This window comes from Globicephala melas, chromosome 13 (genome assembly GCF_963455315.2).
Source record: "Globicephala melas chromosome 13, mGloMel1.2, whole genome shotgun sequence".
Lineage (NCBI taxonomy): Eukaryota > Metazoa > Chordata > Mammalia > Artiodactyla > Delphinidae > Globicephala > Globicephala melas.
Window position 1 is genome coordinate 21,751,339 of NC_083326.1, and position 23,663 is coordinate 21,775,001.

At 36.1% G+C, this 23,663-nt stretch overlaps 1 protein-coding gene across 1 annotated transcript in view; it reads left to right on the plus strand.

Annotated features, from left to right (window-relative positions):
* CCDC102B (coiled-coil domain containing 102B) overlaps nucleotides 1–23,663 on the plus strand; it is a 216,224-nt gene that overhangs the window by 152,884 nt on the left and 39,677 nt on the right. The gene's annotated exons all lie outside the window — the stretch shown is intronic.

Below are 23,663 nucleotides of genomic sequence, written 5' to 3' on the forward strand. Positions count from 1 at the left end.
AAGGGAATACGTTGTGTTTAATATGGTGCTTCTTTTATGATTTGGCTTTTCTTAATTGATTATTGAATCTTGGTTGTGAATTTAGTTTTTGTTTAAGGTTTCTGGTTACATCATTGTCTTAACCAGCTCAGGCTGCCATAACAAAATACCACAGACTGGGTGGTTCAAACAGTAGAAATTTGTTTCTCATAGTCCTGGAGGCTGGAAGTCTGAGACAAGGGTGCCAACATGTTGGGGTCTGGTGGGGACTCTTTTTCTGGCTTGCAGATAGCTGCCTTCCTTGTCCTCATGTGGCCTTTCCTCTATGCTTGGGGTAGGGGTAGGTGGGGAGATCTTCCTCTTCTTATAAGGCCACTGATCACATCATGAGGCCTCACTCTGATGACCTAATTTAAGCCTAATTATCTCCCAAAGGCCTCATTTCCAACTACTCACATTAAGTGTTAATGTGTCAACATATGAATTTGGGAAGGTGGAGCACAGAAATATTCAGTTCATAACTATCTTATTTGGTTGAAATTAATATAGCTAACCCCAGTTTTCTTCTGCTCATGTTTTTCACGGCATTCTTTCTCCATCCTCTTTTTCCTTTTTATAACCAGCTGTGTCTTTATATTTAAAGTGAATTTCTTGTAGACAGCATATACTTGGGACATGGTTTTGTAACCAATTTAACAGTATTCCCCTTTTAACTGATAAGTTTAGACCATTTACCATGCCTGTTCTTTTCTTAGTGATAGCACCAGTTCAGGGTTCCTTCATTTTCTTCAAGATCATTAATCATATGTTGTACTATAATTTGCACAGGATTAAAATAATCCATTAACCAACAGGATCATGTAACCTTAAAGAAGCATTAGTTTCATCAGGAAATATGTGATGTGCTGTGAATGCCAGTGTGAGGTACAGAGGCCTGGTGTTCAGGAATACAAGAACTTTATGAAAATTCTTAATGATCCCAAACTTATTTTTCAGATCCTAGAGCTACCAGTGCATTCATAGCACCCAGACAATAAATACACTTCCACCATATATTAGGAAGTGGGATGATTCAACAGGCATCCACATGAGGAGAAACTATAGCCAATCAACACATGAAAAGATGCCTAAATTTATGGTCATCCGGGATGTGCATCTTAAAATGATTAAGCAATATATTTTCACACTTATTAGACTAGCAAAAATTAAAAGTCTAACAGTACAAGTATGAGAATGTAAAGAAATGGGAACTATTATACCTCATTTAGAAAACAATTTGGCGCTATCAAAGAGTAAAACCACACGTATACATAACAGAGTCTACTGGTGTCACCATTAAACCAATCCAGTTGGTATAGAAACCCACCTTTACATCCCCGTGTTGTCATCTATTTATAACAGATCTATCTAAATATTTTCTCTATGATGCTTGAGAACCTCATTGGACAGTTTTATAATTTGTGCTTAAACTATCAAACATAATTTAGAAAACTCAGGAGAAGGAAAGTCTATGATACCCACATTTCCCCCCTTTCTTTGCTTCCTTCTTTCTTCATGTTCTAAGATTTATTTTTTAAAATTATTTTCTTTTTAGAGAACTTTTGTTAGCCTTCTTTTAGCATAGGTCTACTGCTGACAAAATCTCTTAGTTTTCTTTTATCTCAGAATGTCTTCACTTTCGCATCATTCTTGAAGGATAATTTTGCTTGAAATAGAATTCTAGACAAATCATGTTTTTCCCCCAGCACCTGAAAAATGTTGAGCCATGTCCTATCAGTTTAATGGTTTCTTCTGAGAAATCTGTTTTTTCCCCCATAGGTAAAGCATTATTTACTGTGACTGCTTCTAAGATTTTCTCTGTCTTCTGTTTTCAGAAGTTTCACTATGATGTATCTTGGCATGAATTGCTTTGAGTTTATCTTGTTTGGTGTTTGCTTACCTCCTTGAATCTGTAAGATCATAACTGTTGCCATTATTCCTTCTAGTGCCTTCTCAGCCTTCATCTCTTTCTCCTCTTATCTAGGACTCCAGTGGCACACATGTTGGACCTTCCATGCTTATCTCACAAGTCCCAGAGGCTCTGTTCATTTCTTTCCACCTATTTTCTTTCTGTTGTTCATTGGCTAATTTCTATTGTTCTATCTTCAAGTGCAATGATTTTTCCCCCTCTGTCCCCTATATTCTGCCATCAAGCCCATGCACTGATTTTTAAAAAAATTTTTTACTTATTGTTCTTTTCACTTCTACAATTCTGTTACATTATTTTGCATATATTTTCTTTCTTTATTGAGATTTTCTGTTTCTTATTGAGAATTTCTATTGTTTCCATTTGTTTCAAGTGTTTGTAATTGCTTGCTGAAATATTTTTATGATGGTTTCTTTAAAATCCTTGTCAGATAATTCCAACATGTTTGTCATCTCAGTACTAATGTCTGTTAATGATTTTTTCTCATTCAAGTTGAGATTTTCTAGGTTCTTTGTATGATGGATGATTTTTTTTAATTGAAATTTGAACATCTGAGGCATTATGTTATAACACTCTGGATCTCATTTAAAACTTTTGTGTTATCTGGCTGTCTCTGACACTACCTCAGGAGATGGAGGGGTATAACACCTCGGTACTTCCCAGTTTTGGAGAAAGTTTCCAGTTTCCCTGCTCAGCGTCTGTTATCACCCACAGGTGAGAGGTTTCTCATTACCGCTGGGCAGGGGTGTAAATTCAGGCTCCCCACGAGGCCTCTTCTGTTACCATCCCACTGACAGGTGGAGGGCTTCATTGTTACTACATACCCCATAGTTTCCATTGACACTTTGGTGTGGCTTTAAACTGTTTGATACTTTCCTGCAGCCCTTGGATACTATTTTTCCACTTTTCTTTAATCTTACTGTTTCAGTTCAATTAGTTTCTAATGACCTGTCTCCAATTTCATGATTCTTTCCATAACTGTGCAGTCTACTAGTGATCCCTGTCTGATAGTCCCAACAAATCTGTCATACGTAGCTGTCTCATTCTGATGATTGCTTTATCTCTCCAGACTGTGTTTTCTTGCCATTTAAGCCATTCTGTATAAGTAATAATCTTTCGTTGAATGCTGGACAAGTTGAATAGCACAATAAGTACGTACGTTTTTGTTTATGTCTGGAGATGAGCAAGACTTTCCTTTGATTAGCTCTATAGAGTGTGAGTTATGTTAATCTAATCTGATTTGGGGTGTTTTGGATGCTGGTTAATATGTCAGAGGGTTCATCTCAATATCTGATCAACTCTTTACTTTGGTTTATCCCTCTACACTGCTCTCCAGAGAACATCTCTGTCTTTCAGCTCTCCCTGCTATGTTTGACTGTTATTTTGTTATGTGTGGTACTGAGAGGATGGGAGAGTGAAATACCTCCTGAGGTTCTGACTGAACCTCAGTCTCAGGCAGGCACTGTGAACTCAGTATCAGGGGAGTGGCCTTTTCAAGTGTTCTTGCCCTTTCTCCAGATACAATGCTGAATGTAACGTGTATTCCTGCCTCTCCCATAGGAGTAGAGTTTTTGTTTTGTGTTGTTTTTCCTGATGCCCTGTCAGCAACCATAAGCTCTATAAGGTCGATTCCTATATTTTCTTCATAACTACACAGGGCCTAGTACACAGTAGCTACCTAAATATTTGTTAACCCAGTAAATAAACAGTATATGTTAATTACCATACTATACACAGTGATAAAATATGTGCCACAAAATTCACTTTTTTTGATCTTATTTTTCAGGGTCTTATTTTTTTTCCAACATATAGATTGACAAAAAACTTTTCTTAATACTTTAAACTATAATTTTTCTTTTGTATTAATTTGTATAACAAGATTTTTTTGATGAATGATCTTTTTTGTCTATCAGTGTGAGAAGTATATAATCATCAAAAATATTAGCACCCTCATATCAATGGGGGTATAAAAATTATTTAATTCAACAAGAGTAGATATTTTGTAACTTACATATACATATTCATTCTGGAAAGAGCAAATTATATAACCTTGAAATACGATTTCATTACTTTTTAGCAAATCTTTGATCATGTAAATCTATCAGCCCTGGCTATTTCCCTTATTGAATTTGAGAATGAGAAATTTAGGTTCCTTTTAAGCTGTCAGAATGAGAGACTTTCATAAAATATATTAGCAAATGAGAAATATTTAGCATATTTATTGCTATGGTAATCATAGACTGTATTTCAACAGCAAACAGAGATACAGTATTAGTAGTAAATCTTTAAAGAGCACTTATTTCTTTATCTTTCAAGTTTTTTGGATATCACATTTCTTACGAGAAGAATATAGCTAGGAGTTTATTTTTAGATTAAATAAATCAAAACATAAAGAACAAGAACTTCTACTATAAATTAGAAGTAGCATAAATATTCATGGTTTTTTTATCTAACATAATTTTTCTTTTAAAAATGTTTTTCCATACCTTGTAAGAAAAACAACTGATGCTTCTGTTTGACACCAAACTTGGGGAAATGATGTGCTGAGATTCTTATATGTTATTCTTTAAAAATAACAGCAGCTATGGCTGCTGGGCCTGCACGTCCAGAGCCTGTGCTCTGCAGCGGAAGTGGCCACACAGTGGGAGGCCTGCGTACTGCAAAAAAAAAAAAAAAAAATTGAATTCAACAGACTTAAAATCACTGACAAACTGCTATTAAAATTTTTAAATGTTTACTCTTTGTTTTTGTACTTATCTGGCCAAGGACCTTTCAAACTTATTCTTAACTATAAGGAATATCAGCATTTTCTCTCATTTTTTTTTTTACATTTCACTATTATGTATTTTATTTTATTTTTCATTTAATTATTTATTTTTTACATCTTAATTGGAGTATAATTGCTCTACAATGGTGTGTTAGTTTCTGTTTTATAACAAAGCGAATCAGTTATACATATATCCCCATATCTCTTCATTTTGCATCTCCCTCCCTGCCACCCTCCCTATCCCACCCCTCTAGGTGGTTACAAAGCACTGAACTGATTTCCCTGTGCTATTCAGCTGCTTCCAATTACCTATCAGTTTTACATTTGGTACTGTATATATGTCCATGCCACTCTCTCACTTTGTCCCAGCTTTCCCTTTCCCCTCCCTGTGTCCTCAAGTCCATTCTCTAGTAGGTCTGCATCTTTATTCCTGTCTTGCCCCTAGGTTCTTCATGACCTTTTTTTTTTCTTATAGATTCCATAATATGTGGTACCATACGGTATTTTTTTTTCCTCTTTCTGACTTACTTCACTTTGTATGACAGACTCTAGGTCCTTCCACCTCACTACAAATAACTCACTTTCATTTCTTTTTATGGCAGAGTAATATTCCATTGTATATATGTGCCACATCTTCTTTATCCATTCATCTGTTGATGGACACTTAGGTTGCTTCTATGTCCTGGCTATTGTAAATAGAGCTGCAATGAACATTGTGGTATATGACTCTTTTTGAATTATGGTTTTCTTAGGGTATATGCCCAGTAGTGGGATTGCTGGGTCGTATGGTAGTTCTATTTTTAGTTTTTTAAGGAACGTCCATAATATTCTCCATAGTGGCTATATCAATTTACATTCCCACCAACAGTGCAAGAGGGTTCCCTTTTCTCCACACCCTCTCCAGCATTTATTGTTTGCAGAATTTTTGATGATGACCATTCTGACCGGTGTGAGATGATATCTCACTGTAGTTTTGATTTGCATTTCTCTAATGATTAATGATGTTGAGCATTTTTTCATGTGTTTGTTGGCAATCTGTATACCTTCTTTGGAGAAATGTCTATTTAGTTCTTCTGTCCATTTTTGGATTGGGTTGTTTGTTTTTCTTTGAAAGTGAGCTGTATGAGCTGCTTGTGAATTTTGGAAATTAATCCTTCGTCAGTTACTTCATTGCCAAAAGTTTCCTCCCATTCTGAGGGTTGTCTTTTCTCTTGGTTTCCTTGGCTGTGCAAAAGCTTTTAGGTTTCATTAGGTCCCATTTGTTTATTTTTGTTTTTATTTCCATTTCTCTAGGAGGTGGATCAAAAAGTATCTTGCTGTGATTTATATCATAGAGCGTTCTGCCTATGTTTTCCTCTAAGAGTTTGATAGTGTCTGGCCTTACATTTAGGTCTTTAATTTTGAGTTTATTCTTGTGTAAGTTGTTAGGAAGTGTTCTAATTTCATTCTTTTACATGTAGCTGTCCAGTTTTCCCAGCACCACTTGTTGAAGAGGATGTCTTTTCTCTACTGTATATTCTTGCCTCCTTTATCAAAGATAAGGTGACCATATGTGCATGGGTTTATCTCTGGGCTTTCTATCCTGTTCCATTGATCTATATTTCTGTATTTGTGCCAGTACCGTACTGTCTTGATTACTCTAGCTTTGTAGTATAGTCTGAAGTCAGGGAGCCTGATTCCCCCAGCTCGTTTTTCTTTCTCAAGGTTGCTTTTGCTATTCGGGGTCTTCTGTGTTTCCATATAAATTGTGAAATTTTTTGTTCTAGTTCTGTGAAAAATGTCATTGGTAATTTGATAGGGATTGCATTGAGTCTGTAGGTTGCTTTGGGTAGTAGAGTGATTTTCACAATTTTGATTCTTCCAATGCAAGAACATGGTATATCTCTCCATCTGTTTGTATCATCTTTAATTTCTTTCATCAGTGTCGTATAATTTTCTGTATAGAGGTCTTTTGTCTCCTTAGGTAGGTTAATGCGTAGGTATTTTATTCCTTTTGTTTCAATGGTAAATGGGAGTGTTTTCTTAAGTTCACTTTCAGATTTTCATCATTAGTGTACAGGAATGCAAGAGATTTCTGTACATTAATTTTGTATCCTGCTACTTTACCAAATTCATTGATTACCTCTCGTAGTTTTCTGGTAGCATCTTTAGGATTCTCTACATATAGTATCGTGTCATCTGCAAACAGTGACAGCTTTACTTGTTCTTTCCCGATGTAGATTCCTTTTATTTGTTTTTTGTCTCCAATTACTGTGGCTAAGACTTCCAAAACTGTTGAGTAATAGTGGTGAGAGTGGACAACCTTGTCTTTTTCCTGATCTTAGTGGAAATGGTTTCAGTTTTTCACCATTGAGGACTTGTTGGGTGTGGGTTTGTCATATATGGCCTTTATCATGTTGAGGTAAGTTCCCTCTATGCCTTTTTTCTGGAGGGTTTTTATCATAAATACGTGTTGAATTTTGTTGAAAGCTTTCTCTGTATCTATTGAAATAATCATGTGGTTTTTCTCCTTCAGTTTGTTAATATGGTGTATCACATTGATTGATTTGCATATATTGAAGAATCCTTGCATTCCTGGGATAAACTTCACTTGATCATGGTGTATGATCCTTTTAATGTGCTGTTGGATTCTGTTTGCTAATACTTTGTTGAGGATTTTTGCATCTATGTTCATCCGTGATATTGGCCTGTAGTTTTCTTTCTTTGTGACATTTTTGTCTGGTTTTGTATCAGGGTGATGGTGGCCCCGTAAAATGAGTTTGGGAGTGTTCCTCCCTCTGCTATATTTTGGAAGAGTTTGAGAAGGATAGCTGTTAGCTCTTCTCTAAATGTTTGATAGAATTCACCCGTGAAGCCATCTTGTCCTGGGCTTTTTTTGTTGGAAGATTTTTAATCACAGTTTCAATTTCAGTGCTTGTGATTGGTCTGTTCATATTTTCTATTTCTTCCTGGTTCAGTCTCAGAAGGTTGTGCATTTCTAAGAAGTTGTCCATTTCTTCCAGGTTGTCCGTTTTATTGGCATATTGTTGCTTGTAATAATCTCTCATGATCCTTTAACTCTGCAGTGTCAGTTGTTACGTCTCCTTTTTCATTTCTAATTCCATTGATTTGAGTCTACTCCCTTTTTTTCTTGTGAGTCTGGCTAATGGTTTATCTATTTTGTTTATCTCCACAAAGAACCAGCTTTTAGTTTTATTGATCTTTGCTATTGTTTCCTTCATTTCTTTTTCATTTATTTCTGATCTGATTTTTATGATTTCTTTCCTTCTGTTAACTTTGGGGTTTCTTTGTTCTTCTTTCTCTAATTGCTTTAGATGTAAGGTTTTGTTGTTTATTTGAGTTGTTTCTTGTTTCTTAAGGTTGGATTGTATTGCTATAAACTTCCCTCTTAGAACTGCTTTTGCTGCATCCCATGGTTTTTGGCTTGTCATTGTCATTTGTTTCTAGGTATTTTTTGATTTCCTCTTTGATTTGTTCAGTGATCTCTTAGTTATTAAGTAGTGTATTATTTAGCCTCCATGTGTTTGTATTTTTTTACAGATTTTTTCCTGTAATTGATATATACTCTCATAGCATTGTGGTCAGAAAAGATACTTGATACGATTTCAGTTTTCTTAAATTTACCAAGGCTTGGTTTGTGACCCAAGGTATGATCTATCCTGGAGAATGTTCCATGAGCACTTGAGAAGAATGTGTATTCTGTCATTTTTGGATGGAATGTCCTATAAATATCGATTAAGTCCATCTTGTTTAATGTATCATTTAAAGCTTGTGTTTCTTATTTATTTTCATTTTGGATGATCTGTCCATTGGTGAAAGTGGGATGTTAAAGTCCCATACTATGATTGTGTTACTGTCATTTTCCCCTTTTATGGCTGTTAATATTTGCCTTATGTATTGAGGTGCTCCTATGTTGGGTGCCTAAATATTTTCAATTGTCATACCTTCTTCTTGGATTGATCCCTTGATCATTATATAGTGTCCTCCTTTGTCTCTTGTAATAATCTTTGTTTTAAAGTCTACTTTGCCTGATATGAGAATTGCTACTCCAGCTTTCTTTTGATTTCCATTTGCATGGAATATCTTTTTCCATCCCCTCACTTTCGTCTGTATGTGTCCCTAGGTCTGAAGTGTGTCTCTTGTAGACAGCATATATATGGGTCTTGTTTCTGTATCCATTCAGCCAGTGTATGTCTTTTGGTTGGAGCATTTAATTCACTTACATTTAAGGTAATTATCGATATGTATGTTCCTATTACAATTTTCTTAATGGTTTTTGGTGTGTTACTGTAGGTCTTTTCCTTATCTTGTGTTTCTTGCCTAGAGAAGTTCCTTTAGCATTTGTTGCAAAGCTGGTGTGGTGGTGATGAATTCTCTTAGCTTTTGCTTGTCTGTAAAGGGTTTAATTTCTCCATCAAATTTGAATGAGATCCTTGCTGGGTAGAGTAATCTTGGTTGTAGGTTTTTCCCTTTCATCACTTGAAATATGTCCTGCCACTCCCTTCTGGCTTGCAGAGTTTCTGCTGAAGGATCAGCTGTTAACCCTATGGGGATTCCCTTTTATGTTATTTGTTGTTTTTCCCTTGCTGCTTTTAATTTTTTCTTTGTATTCATTTTTTTTTTTTTTTTTTTTTTTTTTTTTTTGCTCTACGCGGGCCTCTCACTGTTGTGGTCTGTCCCGTTGTGGAGCACAGGCTCCGGATGCACAGGTTCAGCGGCCATGGCTCACGGGCCCAGCCACTCCATGGCATGTGGGATCTTCCTGTACTGGGGCACAAATCCGTGTCCTCTGCATCAGCAGGCGAACTTTCAACCGCTGCGCCACCAGGGAAGCCCAGTATTCAATTTTTGATAGTTTGATATTTTTGTGTTTTTGTATGTTTCTCCTTGGATTTATCCTGTATGGGACTCTGTGTTCTTCCTGGACTTGATTAACTATTTCCTTTCTCATATTAGGGAAGTTTCCAACTATAATCTCTTCAAGTATTTTCTCAGTCCCTTTCTCTTTGTCTTCTTCTTCTGAGACCCCTATAATTTGAATGTTCATGTGTTTAATGTTGTCCCAGAGGTCTCTGAGTCTGTCCTCAATTCTTTTCATTGTTTTTTCTTCTGCTCTTCTGTTGTTATTTCCACTATATTATCTCCCAGGTCACTTATCCGTTCTTCTTCCTCAGTTATTCTGCTATTGAGTCCTTCTAGAGAATTTTTCATTTCATTTATTGTGTTGTTCCTCATTCTTTGTTTGGTCTTTAGTTCTTCTAGTTCCTTGTTAAACGTTTCTTGTATTTTCTCTATTCTATTTCCAAGATTTTGGATCATCGTTACTGTCATTCTGAATTCTTTTTCAGGTAGACTGCCTATTTCCTCTTCATTTGTTAGGTCTGGTTGGTTTTTACATTGTTCCTTCATCTGGTGTGTGTTTCTCTGTCTTCTGATTTTTCTTAACCTACTGTGTTTGGGATCTCCTTTTCACAGGCTGCAGGTTTGTAGTTTGCATTGTTTTTTTTGTGTTTGCTCCCACTGGCTACATTTGGTTCAGTGGGTTGTGTAGGGTTCCTGGTGGAGGGGGCTAGTGCCTGTGTTCTGGTGGATGAGGCTGGATCTTGTCTTTATGGTGGGCAGGTCCACATCTGGTGGTGTGTTTTGGGGTGTCTGTGACCTTATTATGATTTTAGGCAGCCTCTCTGCTAATGGATGGGGTTGTGTTCCTGTCTTGCTAGTTGTTTGGCATAGGTTGTCCAGCACTGTAGCTTGCTGGTCATTGAGTGGAGCTGGGTCTTGGTGTTGAGATGGAGATCTCTGGGGGATTTTCACCATTTGATATTATGTGCAACTGGGAGGTCTCTGGTGGACCAATGTCCTGAACTTGGCTCTCCCACCTGAGAGGCACAGCCCTGATGCCTGGCTGGAACACCAAGAGCCTGTAATCCACACAGCTCAGAATAAAAGGGAGAAGAAAATAAATAAATAAATAAATAAGATAAAATAAAGTTTTTAAAATAAAAAATAATTATTAAAAATAATTAAAAACTAAATAAAAAACAAAAAGAATGAAAGAAAGAAGAAAGTAACCAAACCAAAAACACAAATCCACCAATGATAACAAGCACTAAAAACTATACTAAAGAAAAAACCCAAAAGTGGACAGACAGAACCCTAGGACAAATGGTAAAAGCAAAGCTATACAGACAAAATGACACACAGAAGCATACACATACACACTCACAAAAAGAAAAAGGGAAAAAAAAAATATATCGTTGCTCCCAAAGTCCACCTCCTCAATTTGGGATGATTCATTGTTCAGGTATTCCACAGGTGCAGGTACATCAAGTTGACTGTGGAGATTTAATCCGCTGCTCCTGAGGCTGCTGAGAGAGATTTCCCTTTCTCATCTTTGTTCACACAGCTCCCGGGGTTCAGCTTTGGATTTGGCCCCGTCTCTGTGTGTAGGTCGCCTGAGGGTGTCTGTTCCGGCTCAGAGAGTACGGGGTTAAAGGGGCAGCTGTTTAGGAGGCTCTAGCTCACTCAGGCCGGGGGGAGGGAGGGGTACGGATGCGGGGCGAGCCTGCGGTGGCAGAGCCCAGCGTGACATTGCATCAGCCTGAGGCGCGCCGTGCGTTCTCCCGGGTAAGTTGTCCTGGATCACGGGACCCTGGCAGTGGCGGGCTGCACAGCCTCCCGGAATGGGGTGTGGAGAGTGACCTGTGCTTGCACACAGGCTTCTTGGAGGCGGCAGCAGCAGCCTTAGGGTCCAATGCCCGTCTCTGGGGTCTGCGCTGATAGCCACAGCTCGCGCCTGTCTCTGGAGCTCCTTTAAGCTACACTTTTAATCCCCTCTCCTCACGCACCGGGAAACAAAGAGGGAAGAAAAAATCTCTTGCTTCTTCGGCACCTCCAGACTTTTTCCCGGACCCCCTCCTGGCTAGCTGTGGCACACTAGCCCTTTCAGGCTGTGTTCACGCCGCCAACCCCAGTCCTCTCCCTGGGATCTGACTGAAGCCTGAGCCTCAGCTCCCAGCCCCGCCCACCCTGGCGGGTGAGCAGACAAGCCTCTCGGGCTGGTGAGCGCTGGTCAGCACCGATCCTCTGTGTGGAAATCTCTCCGCTTTGCCCTCTGCACCCCTGTGGCTGTGCTCTCTTTCACGGCTCCGAAGTTCCACCCCTCTGCCACCCACATTCTCTGCCTGCAAAGGGGCTTCTAGTGTGTAGAAACCTTTCCTCCTTCATTTCTCCCTCCCAGAGGTACAGGTCCAGTCTCTTTCTTTGGTCTGTGTTTTTTCTTTTTTCTTTTGTCCTACTCAGGTACGTGGGGGACTTTCTTACGTTTTGGGAGGTCCCAGGTCTTCTGCCAGCATTCAGTAGGTGTTCTGTAGGAGTTGTTCCACATGTAGATGTATTTCTAATGTATTTGTGGGGAGGAAGGTGATCTTCATGTCTTACTCTTCTGCCATCTTGCATACATTTTTTTTCTCTACTTCTGTGTCTCAATTTCTGCTCTGCAAACCAGCTCATCTGTACCAGTTTCTAGGTTCCACATATATGCGTTAATATACGATATTTGTTTTTCTCTTTCTGACTTACTTCACTCTGTATGACAGTCTCTAGATGCATCCACATCTCTACAAATGACCCAATTTTGTTCCTTTTTATGGCTGAGTAATATTCTATTGTGTATATATATATATATATATATATATATATATATATATATATATATATATATATATATATATACACCATAACTTCTTTATCCATTCATCTGTCGATGGGCATTTAGGTTGCTTCCATGACCTGGCTATTGTAAATAGTGCTGCAATGAAAATTGGGGTGCATGTTTCTTTTTGAATTATGTTTTTCTCTGGGTATATGTCCAGTAGTGAGATTGCTGGGTCATATGGCAATTTTATTTTTAGCTTTTTAAGGAACCTCCATACTGTTCTTCATAGTGGCTGTATCAGTTTACATTCCCACTAACAGTGCAAGAGGATTCCCTTTTCTCCACACCCTCTCCAACATTTGTTGTTTGTAGATTTTTTTTTTTTTTTTGTGGTACGCGGGCCTCTCACTGTTGTGGCCTCTCCTGTTGTGGAGTACAGGCTCCGGACATGCAGGCTCAGTGGCCACGGCTCCCGGGCCCAGCCGCTCCGTGGCATGTGGGATCTTCCCGGACCGGGGTACGAACCCATGTCCCCTGCATTGGCAGGCGAACTCTCAACCACTGTGCCACCAGGGAAGCCCTGTTTGTAGAGTTTTTCATGATGCCCATTCTGACTGGTGTGAGGTGATACCTCATTGTAGTTTTGATTTGCATTTCTCTAATAATTAGTGATATTGAGCAGCTTTTCATGTGCTTCTTGACCCTCTATGTCTTCTTTGGAGAAATGTCTATTTAGGTCTTCTGCCCATTCTTGGATTGGATTGTTTGTTTTTTTAATGTTGAGCTGCATGGGCTGTTTATATATTTTGGAGATTAATCCTTTGTCCGTTAATTTGTTTGCAAATATTTTCTCCCATTCGGAGGGTTGTCTTTTTGTCTTGTTTATGGTTTCCTTTGCTGTGCAAAAGCTTTTAAGTTTCATTAGGTCCCATTTGTTTATGTTTGTTTTTATTTCCATTACTTTAGATGGTGGATCAAAAAATATCTTGCTTTGATTTATGTCAAAGAGTGTTCTTCCTATGTTCTCCTCTAAGAGTTTATTTTTTTATATTTTTGTGTGGTATGCGGGCCTCTCACTGTTTTGGCCTCTCCCATTGCGGAGCACAGGCTCCGGACGCGCAGGCTCAGTGGCCATTGCTCACGGGCCTAGCTGCTTCGCGGCATGTGGGATCTTCCCAGACCGGGGCACGAACCCATGTCCCCTGCATCGGCAGGTGGACTCTCAACCACTGCGCCACCAGGGAAGCCCCTCCTCTAAGAGTTTTATAGTGTCCAGTCTTACATTTAGGTCTCTAATTCATTTTGAGTTTATTTTTGTGTATGGTGTTAGGGAGTGTTCTATTTTCATTCTTTCTCATGTAGCTGTCCAATTTTCCCAGCACCACTTATTGAAGAGACTGTCTTTTCTCCATTGTATATCCTTGCCTCCTTTGTTATAGAGTAGTTGACCATAGGTGTGTGGGTTTATCTCTGGGCTTTCTATCCTGTTGCATTGATCCATATTTCTGTTTTTGTGCCAATACCATATTGTCTTGATTACTGTAGCTTTGTGGTATAGTCTGAAGTCAGGGAATCTGTTTCCTCCAGCTCTGTTTTTTCCCCTCAAAACTGCTTTGGCCATCCAGGGTCTTTTGTGTCTCCATACAAATTTTCAGATTTTTGTTCTAGTTCTATAAAAAATGCCATTGATAATTTGATAGGAATTGCATTGAATTTGTAGATTGCTTTAGGTAGCATAGTCATTTTCACAGTATTGATTCTTCCAATGCAAAACATGGTATATCTCTCTATCTGTTGGTATCATCTTTAATTTCTTTCATCCGTGTCTTAGAGTTTTCTGCATACAGGTCTTTTATCTCCCTAGGCAGGTTTATTCCTAGGTGTTTTATTCTTTTTGTTGCAGTGGTAAATGGGAGTGTTTCCTTAATTTCTCATTCAGATTTTTCATCATTAATGTATAGGAATGCAAGAGATTTCTGTGCATTAATTTTGTATCCTGCTCCTTTACCAAATTCATTCATTAGCTCTAGTAGTTTTCTGGTGGCATCTTTAGGATTCTCTATGTATAGTATCATGTCATCTGCAAACAGTGACAGTTTTACTTCTTCTTTTCCAATTTGTGTTCCTTTTATTTCTTTTTCTTCTCTGATTGCCATGGCTAGGACTTTGAAAACTATGTTGAATAATAGTAGTGAGAGTGGACTTCCTTGTCTTGTTCCTGATCTTAGAGCAAATGCTTTCAGTTTTTCATCATTGAGAATGATGTTTGTTGTGGGTTTGTCATATACGACCTTTATTATGCTGAAGTAGGTTCCCTCTATGCCCACTTTCTGGAGAGTTTTTTTCATAAATGGGTATTGAATTTTGTCAAAAGCTTTTTCTGCATCTATTGAAATGATCATATGGGTTTTCTCCTTCAATTTGTTAATATGGTGTATCACACATTGATTGATTTGCGTATATTGAAGAATCCTTGCATCCCTGGGATAAATCCCACTTGATCATGGTGTATGATCCTTTTAATTTGTTGTTGGATTCTGTTTGCTAGTATCTTGTTGAGGATTTTTGCATCTATATTTATCAATGATATTTCAGTTTCTTCATCTGTAAAATTTTGATATAATAGTGCCATAAGTTTTTTGAGAATTAGATTATTTCACGTTTGTAATTAGCATAGAATAGTCTCTAGCACATAGTAATTAATAATGTATTGATATTAGTATTTTCTGAATGCAATATACCATATTTTTTTAATAAAATTGCCTAACATGAAACACTTCAATAAGTTACATACAACATGTGTGGAATTTGTAATAATTTCTGTAGTAGGTACCTAGGGTGATCCTTGCATCCTAGATTAAAGGTGCAATATGAAGAATGTTTTGTTATGTACATGAGTTTCATAATTTGACTTAAGGGGTAAATAAACTAAATGTGATTTTAGTGTGCAGTAAAGTATGTATATAAATCTGAAGACAAATATTTCGTTACAGTCAAGGTAGCAGTATTCAAGAAAAACAATGTGAAATAAGTATATGTGTTTTATATAAAAACATTACTTTCTGAGAGAACACTGTCTGTAGTTATAGTAATAAATCATAATAAAATATTTTTTTATCAAATTTTTCTCAGTGAGCTTTTAATCAAATTCATTTTGATTAGCTCCAATTTTTCCATACTTCTTTTTGTTACTGGTATGTGGACCTTAATGTGTGCTTGCAAAAGTATTTTCAAATTGTATGTAATTAGAATCACTTCTTCATCTGACCATTGCTTTAGCTAACTGGTTATCACTTATTGTTGCTTCTCAGGTTTACATTCCGTCTTACTTCCTTGCAGTTCCTCTTTCACATATTCATCCATTTGTCTCCCTGTCCCTCAGCAAATGTATATTTGTGTATATTTTCCTTTTATTTTTGCATAAGTAGGGTATTTTTTCACAAAGAACATTTTTTTTTTCAGAAAAAGGAACCTTCAAAATCATGGCAGATATGCTTATTGTTTAGGAACTAGGTTTTTAAGTGCTGACTAATTTTTTTTCTAACACAAAATAGTCATAGATTTGCTTTTTGCTGTTTTGCAAATTCCACAAACATTGAAGTCATTGCATCTTTAAGTTCTGCAGCACCAATCTTTGCAAGGCCTGAGCCACTCTATATAAATTATATAAAAAATACGCAGGCTGATAAAAAGGAATTAACTATGAATCATTGCTGAGTTTACAAATTTTATCAGCATTTTTATTGGCAATTTGATTTATATTTAACCATTTTATTAATAAAATTTAGAATAAAATTAAACTACTAAATACCTCTTTTTTTTAAGAAAAATGTTGCAGTTGTTGACCTGAAATAAACAGACTGTCAGATATTTTTCCAGAGATCATTATTAAAAGCAAAATTTACCAGAAATAATTTAAAACATTTAGATAGGTTTTTTTTAATAGGCAAATATATAATCTGTCAAAATTATCTCTTTCAGCCTCACACTATGTTGAAAAACACTGTGCTAAAAGCTGTGAGAAATTTAAAGATTCCTAAGACATCGCAGTCCCTCAAGGGACATACAAATTAGTTGAGAATTTAAAACATGTCACATGGAAAGATTACAAGAAGCAATGCCCAAAGTCAAATAGGCATCTACCCAAGGCACCAATGCCAACTCTATCTATACTTTTATACTGTGAGATTAATTTTTCATGATTAATTATTCTGGGAATTTTGCCTGCCCCTGTCTTCTTATGGCTAAAATTTCTAATCACTGTTTTCTCATGAGTATCTCATAGGTTAAGGGAAAGCAGAAGTTTGCTTATTAAATATTTCACTTATTATTTTTGTCTTAAGAAAACAGTAAGGAGATTATATAGCAATTCATTGTATAGCGGGACTCTCACCAAATACTGGAGTAGGGAAGCTGATACCTACTGTGCAGTCTACGATAATGTTTGAGAATTCTCTGTGAATTTATTTTTCTAATTTAACCTCTAACAGTTGTTATCATAGATATTGTCAAACTGATTCTGAGTCTTTTGAAGTGTATCATTTGAATATTTTGGATATTTTTGTCTCATTGAGAGGATACTAACATGATAAATTAAGGCTATGAACTCCAGGTCTGTTTCCAAGTTGATGTATGTGGTTTGAGAATTTTTCTGAGGTTGACGAGCTTTCTGTGTACCATCATTGTTACCTAATAATACGGTATCATAAGCAATTGCCTAGAAATTTTGCACTCTCTTGGGCCATTCTACAAATGATTTCTTTCATTCAGTAATTCACAAACCCCGTCCCTGTTATGTGCAGAGGAAAAGCACATCCCATCTCCTACAGTGGCTCATTAAAAAACAATTTCCCTCCATGAATCTGTGTAGACCAACCCAATGGCAACTCAGTTCTTCAGACTTTCTCATAATCAATATTTTTTGCTTTTCTTCCCTGGGATATTTAACAATAATTGTAGTTTTATGCCCATAGGATTCAATAGAAATTCACATACCTTTCAGAGAAGTTTGCTCTGAGAAGAAACTACCAACAGAAAATTCCCTATTCTCAGTTAAATGACATTTCCTCTTTATTGCTAAAATTATACCAAATTTTATAAAGTATAAAATATTTTCTCTTAGGTTTGGTTTAGGTTTCAAGTAATTGATACTTAGATTCCTATTTATTTGTACATAATCCATACAAAAACAGCCAACTATTTGATTAATGAAACTCAAAGTTGCACTAAAAATCTAACACATTTTCACAAATCTTAAGTGTCAGTGTTAAAAAAAATTAGCTATTATGCTTAGAGCAGTAATTATTTTAAAACAACTCTTAAATTGTCTTATTTTGATAACAAAAATAATGTGAATTCATGTAGAAATTTTGGAAAATACAGAAAATATCACAAACGTTAAAAGGAATGTTTTATAAAATCATTACATTTTCTTCTGAAAATGATTTTAATGGATGCATTATAATGCATCCAGAGTAATGCATTTAACTAAAGCCCAATAAGTGATATTTAGGTTATCTTTAGCACATACCTGATTATTACTTTTGCAATCACTGAGTCAAAAGTTGGGCCCATTTTCATTATTAGCATTGCCAAGTTGTCTCTAAAAAAGTATTATCAATTTACTTTCATTAGCAATGGACAACTCACATAAATCCTGACTATCTAGAGATAATTCTGGGTTTCTCCCTTCTTTAAACTCATCTGATTGTCTATTTGTGTCATAATACCACCTGGTTTTAATATTGTGACTTTACTGTATTTTAACTCATAGAGGATTGCAGTGTATTTCTTTTCCAGGTCTTCTTGGTTCTTTTATCACACTCATATTGGCAGCTAACTTTTCATATTATTGTTCTGTGTTTCTAAAGAAAATCCCATTATGATCCCCTTGATGTGGGTGACATTAAATTTGTGAATTAATTTAGAGATTGGCTGTATACATCATTGATAACTGTTCACACTATTCAGGTCTTTTTTCCCCTTTAAAGAAGTTTCTTTATTTTCTTCATAAACTTCCTATGAATTTCCTATTCAGTCTATTCTTAGATATTTTATATCTTTTTTGGCTATATTTTGGAAATTATAGTTCCTCTCAGGTCAATTCTGGACTATAAGAGATGCTATGGTTTGTATATATTTATTTTCTAACATATAATCAGATTGGCCCTAATATGTTTTCATGTTATTCAGTTTATAATCTTGTGGTTCACTTGTTTATAATCTTATGCAAAGAATAGTGATTTTTGTCCCCATATTTTTAATATTTGTAACTTTTAAGTATGTTAAAATATTTACTTGGCCAAATTTTAAATGGCTTCACTAAAAACTAGGGTTGAAAATGGGCATCCTAGGTTTTTCCCTGATCTTATAGGCAAAGTGTAATGTTTTAACAAACATGATAATGATGATGATGGTGATATGATGACTGATTATGGAGACTTTGAGTCTGAATATCCTGCTCTTTCTAATTTACTGAATTTTTATTTTTTGGAATACATTTAAAATATTTAATCAAATGCTGTTGGGTTTATATTAATACAATTTAGGATTTTTTCCTCACATTTTATATTTGGCAGAATAAATTAAATAAATAACCTTATAGTAATAACATTTCTGCCATTCTAGAGTAAGCACTACTTTGTCATGTTTTATTATTCATTTTAATTTACCAATGAATTCAATTCGCTACTATTTTAGTTTGGATTTATCGATTTATACTTAGTTTGCTTCCATATACAGTTGAAAAAGCTCATTTTTATTTGAAGATTTGTTGAATAGCTTAGAAAATGTACTTTATCATCACGTTAACAGTCAGATTTACACCCAATGTGACAGTACATAAGATGCTATTTATAGCAACCCTTTAATGTACTTGATTACTTTTGTTTTAATTAATTTATTTATTTTTGGCTGCTTTGGGTCTTTGTTGCTGCGCAAGGACTTTCTCTGGTTGCCGCGAGTGGGAGCTACTCTTCGTTGCGGTGCGCGGGCTTCTCATTGTTGTGGCTTCCCTTCTTGTGGAGCACGGGCTCTAGGTGCACGGGCTTCAGTAGTTGTAGAACACGGGCTCAGTAGTTGTGGCTCGCGGGCTCTAGAGCGCAGGCTCAGTAGTCGTGGCACACGGGCTTGGTTGCTCCGCGGCATGTGGGATCTTCCCGGACCAGGGCTCGAACCCATGTTCCCTGCATTGGCAGGTGGATTCTTAACCACTCTGCCACCAGGGAAGCCCCCTTGATTACTTTTTGAAAAGGAGAGTTATGATTTGATTTTATATAAATTAACAAATTAATGTGACATGATTTTCTTTAGGCTCTTATAATTAGCTTTTGGAACTTTTTTTTTGGCCTTTGGAACTTATAATTGCTTTGGATGGAAATACAGGTGCAGTTAAAGTCTTTAAAATAATGTAAAATTCAACATGGACATTGAGGGAGGGAGGGGAAGGGAAGAGATGAAAGGAATGAACGAAGTTTATAATAACAGTAAAGTGCAATTACCACAAAACTTATCCATTTATATGGTAATGTTAACCTCTGTGCTGGTAAATAATAATAATAACCACAACCAACTTAGAATCTCAGAGAGTAACCAAAACCAAAGATTATTTCTTGTTCACTCCACGCTCAGTGTGGAGGTCAGGTCTTTTTCCCATATTCACTCAGGGACCCTCTGAGAAGGAGCCATCTCAATATATTCTTCAGCGCTCCCTGCAGCAGACACCTGCCCCTGAACCATGCTGACAGAACATTAGGCCAGGACAGTCAGGTGCCCAGACTAACTGCAAGGCATGGTGGGAAATTTAGTGAGCATTGCAACTTTTATCTTAGGTAGAGAAAGAATAAAGAGAAAATAAGGAAGAGACATGGAGAACAGAGGAAAACAAGGCTGCCCCAGAAGTCAAAGGGAAAAGACCCTTTAAGAAGGACCAAGGCCATCATCAAGTTCTGCTACATGGATTAGAACACGGATAGATAACTACCCAGGGTCTTGGCTATCTGTAACATTTTAGTGATCTGAATGAGACTTGTTTTGATGGAGACAGTAAACCCTGATTAATGTTGATTGAGAATAGAATTAGCGGTAAGACAATGGTAGCAGTGAATATATATTTTCTAGGAGTTTTGTTGTAATATGGATGGAAAAACCAGGATGATGCTTGGAAGGGCATTTTGATACTTTAAAATATTTAATGATATAAAGATCTTAGTATAATTAAATGTATCAAATATATTTATGTATCCTTGAATATTTAAAGGTGTTAAAGATATTATATATGTCAAGGGGATTCGTCTACTGAGATATGAAAAAAAATGATGTTGCAGGTGAGAAGAGGGTTGTGGTGAGAAGTGAAGTCCTTGGAAAGACCCTAAGGAGTAGGTGGAGAGGTTGGTCTTAAATAGCAAAGTACATGTTTCTTCCTTTGTCACAGGAGAGAAGACAGAAGGTGAAGATGTAGGTAGAGGTTGGATTTGGGTGCAGAAAGATGAGATACTTCTTGTCTGTTTCTGTTCTTCTGTGATGTTTCCAGTTAGGTGATTAGTGAGATTGAGGCTGAAGGAAAATGGAGATTTCACGAGAAAATGTCTTAGAAATTGGGGAAGTGAATTTACCAGTAATGTGCAGCATTCATTACAGTTGATTTGACATTTGGCCCAACAAATGGTGAGAAAGACTCAGGAAAAGAATCTTGTTTACGAGGGAGAAGTTTTATTGAACTGATTTGCACTTTTGCTGGTTAAGAATTGATATGAAGGCAACAAGGAAGTAAAGAAAAAAGTATAGATTGTTGACAAATGGTTTGGAGGTCTTGATACAGCCAGAGAACTGCTGACACGGAAATACTGGAATAGTTGAACTCAACAGTTAGGACCTGTTGACCAGAGAGATTTGAAATCAAGATTTATTATGACTAAGCCATTAACTCATTAAGAAAACAAGCATCTTTTAGTGCCTATAATAACTATTTCTGTGTTATGTGAAAGAACTTGGCAACAAAAGAACTAGACAGTGAAAGAACACATGAGAACCTTGGCCTCATGAAACTTGCTGTTTCATTAGTGTATTAAAGAACCAATACAGAGACTTCTGAGATTATATCATAACCTGTTCCTCCTGACCAGGAGATGAGAAAGTGACATTTAAGATGGAGCTCTAGAAGAAGTAGGATCTAGAATCATTTAGAAAAATTAGTGGGGATATCAGAACTTTTCAAACAGAAAGGAGATTCCTTTGAGGACGAAAAACAAAGTCAGTGAGCTAGAGGTAATGTGGTGTGAGATATCACCATTATCTGTTGGTAAGATTATAACCTATTCTAGAGAAAACTTCTTGCAAAATTTTCTCTGGTTGAAACATATGATGCTTAATTGCTATAGTCCAATATCTCAAAAATGTTGTCCTCGTTCATCGCCAACAGTGTAAGAAAACATTAAGTCCAGTATATGGGTAATTTAATTTATGATGTATCAGAATGAGTACATACATGTGTGTGTGTATGTATGTATATGGTAACTTGAAGAATTACACACACAATACACATGTATGTATCTAAACGCATTAGTCGTGATGTTTTCTTCTTTCTACTATAACCAGACACATTCCCTTGGGCTGTGTATCCCTCTTAAAAGACAACAGATGTATCTAAATCTCTTCTCCATCTGCATCTCAATGCAATTTTTATTTTCTAGTACACTTAAACATTTTTACTTTTAGAAAAAGCTAGGTAGTTATATTTTAATTTTATATGGATAGGACTGGCAAATAGGTTCCTTTTTTTTTGGTTACAGGGACAATTTGCTTTCCTTGTATTTTAGTCATTAGAATATGTTATCTTTCCTTCTAGATTACAGTTTCTTTCCATAAGAAATAGACAGTGTCTTGAGAATAGTACCAATGAATAACATTTTTTAAATGACTAAGAACCTAGTGAAAAATCACAGTAATGTATCTTATATATGTCTATTTTCTTTCAAAATTGTACATAACTATTCTATAGAAAGTTTAGAATGTCTTCATGTCTTTTCTAGTTAGCATCACAAACCACAAAGATCTGCACCATAAATAAAATATAGTTTTTAAAATAAGTGCTTTTATCATCTGTGTCTAGATTATTCAATTTCCATTTTTAGTATTCTTTCCTTATAATTGGAAGTATTCATTAATTTGAGAGGAACGCTAAAGGGTGATTGTTATTTTTGAGTATAATTTAATTAGGGTGAATATATAAATTCTTTCAGACACTTAGTAAATCATTCTCTCACTCCCATAGTCTTTATCTACGTGCCAAAGTGAAGTGGACATTTGGCAAGTGACCAGTTAATTTGATCAATGCAGATGCCAAACAGTATTATGCAGGGGAAAATGTCATTTGGCAGCTAAAGTCAAGTCTTAATGGACCAAATGGTTTGATGCAACTGCAGGGATAGTTTATCCCTAACCTTAGATGAACTGACCCTATAAAATTCACAGAAAATGGGGGTAGCTGGACATTTGAACACAAGCGTTTTCAACTTTTCTTATTTTACAAGCCTGTGACCAGATGGACTGGATCCATCTCAACTACATATGCAACAATATGCATATTTTTTCTCAACTATGCATGAAACGCATAATAACCAAGTCCTCTTCTTTCATGATTTGAAGTGAAAAGTCTGAAAAAAATTTTTTATTATGATGTATCACCTTACATACTCAATTACCAGATGTTTACTAGAAGCTAACATTTATTATTGATAAGAGGAAACTTGTTCACTGGTTTTTTTAGGCTTAAAATAAGCATGATTTCATATTTACAAGTTGAAGTTAATTTAACAAAATGCTAGATAATTAGTCGTCTGATTTTTGGATGATACGAAACTGATCTTGTACAATTATTAACTGGGGAATAATTACAGCTGTATTTTTGAAGGAGGGAAAATTATTCTGAATAATAACAAAGTCATAATCAAATCAAAATGAATTCCAATTATATTGATTTTATAGCATTTCAAGAAAATTTTCCACATAAAGGAATTTAGAAGAAAATTGCCTTCTTGTATAACAGAATTACATTTTTCATTGCCTTACTTTTGCATCTGTAAGTGCATTTGTGCCTTTGGAAGAAATATACCATTTTCATGGTGGAAGAAACTCTTTCTTGCCATTGTGTTAGACCGTGTTAGTATCTGTGTAACACTTGGGCTTATACAGACTGAAATAACCACTAATATATTTCACTTATTTAAAAATGATGAACAGAATTCCATTGAAATTATAAATATTGAGTCTATTGACAATATAGGTAGTTGACAAAG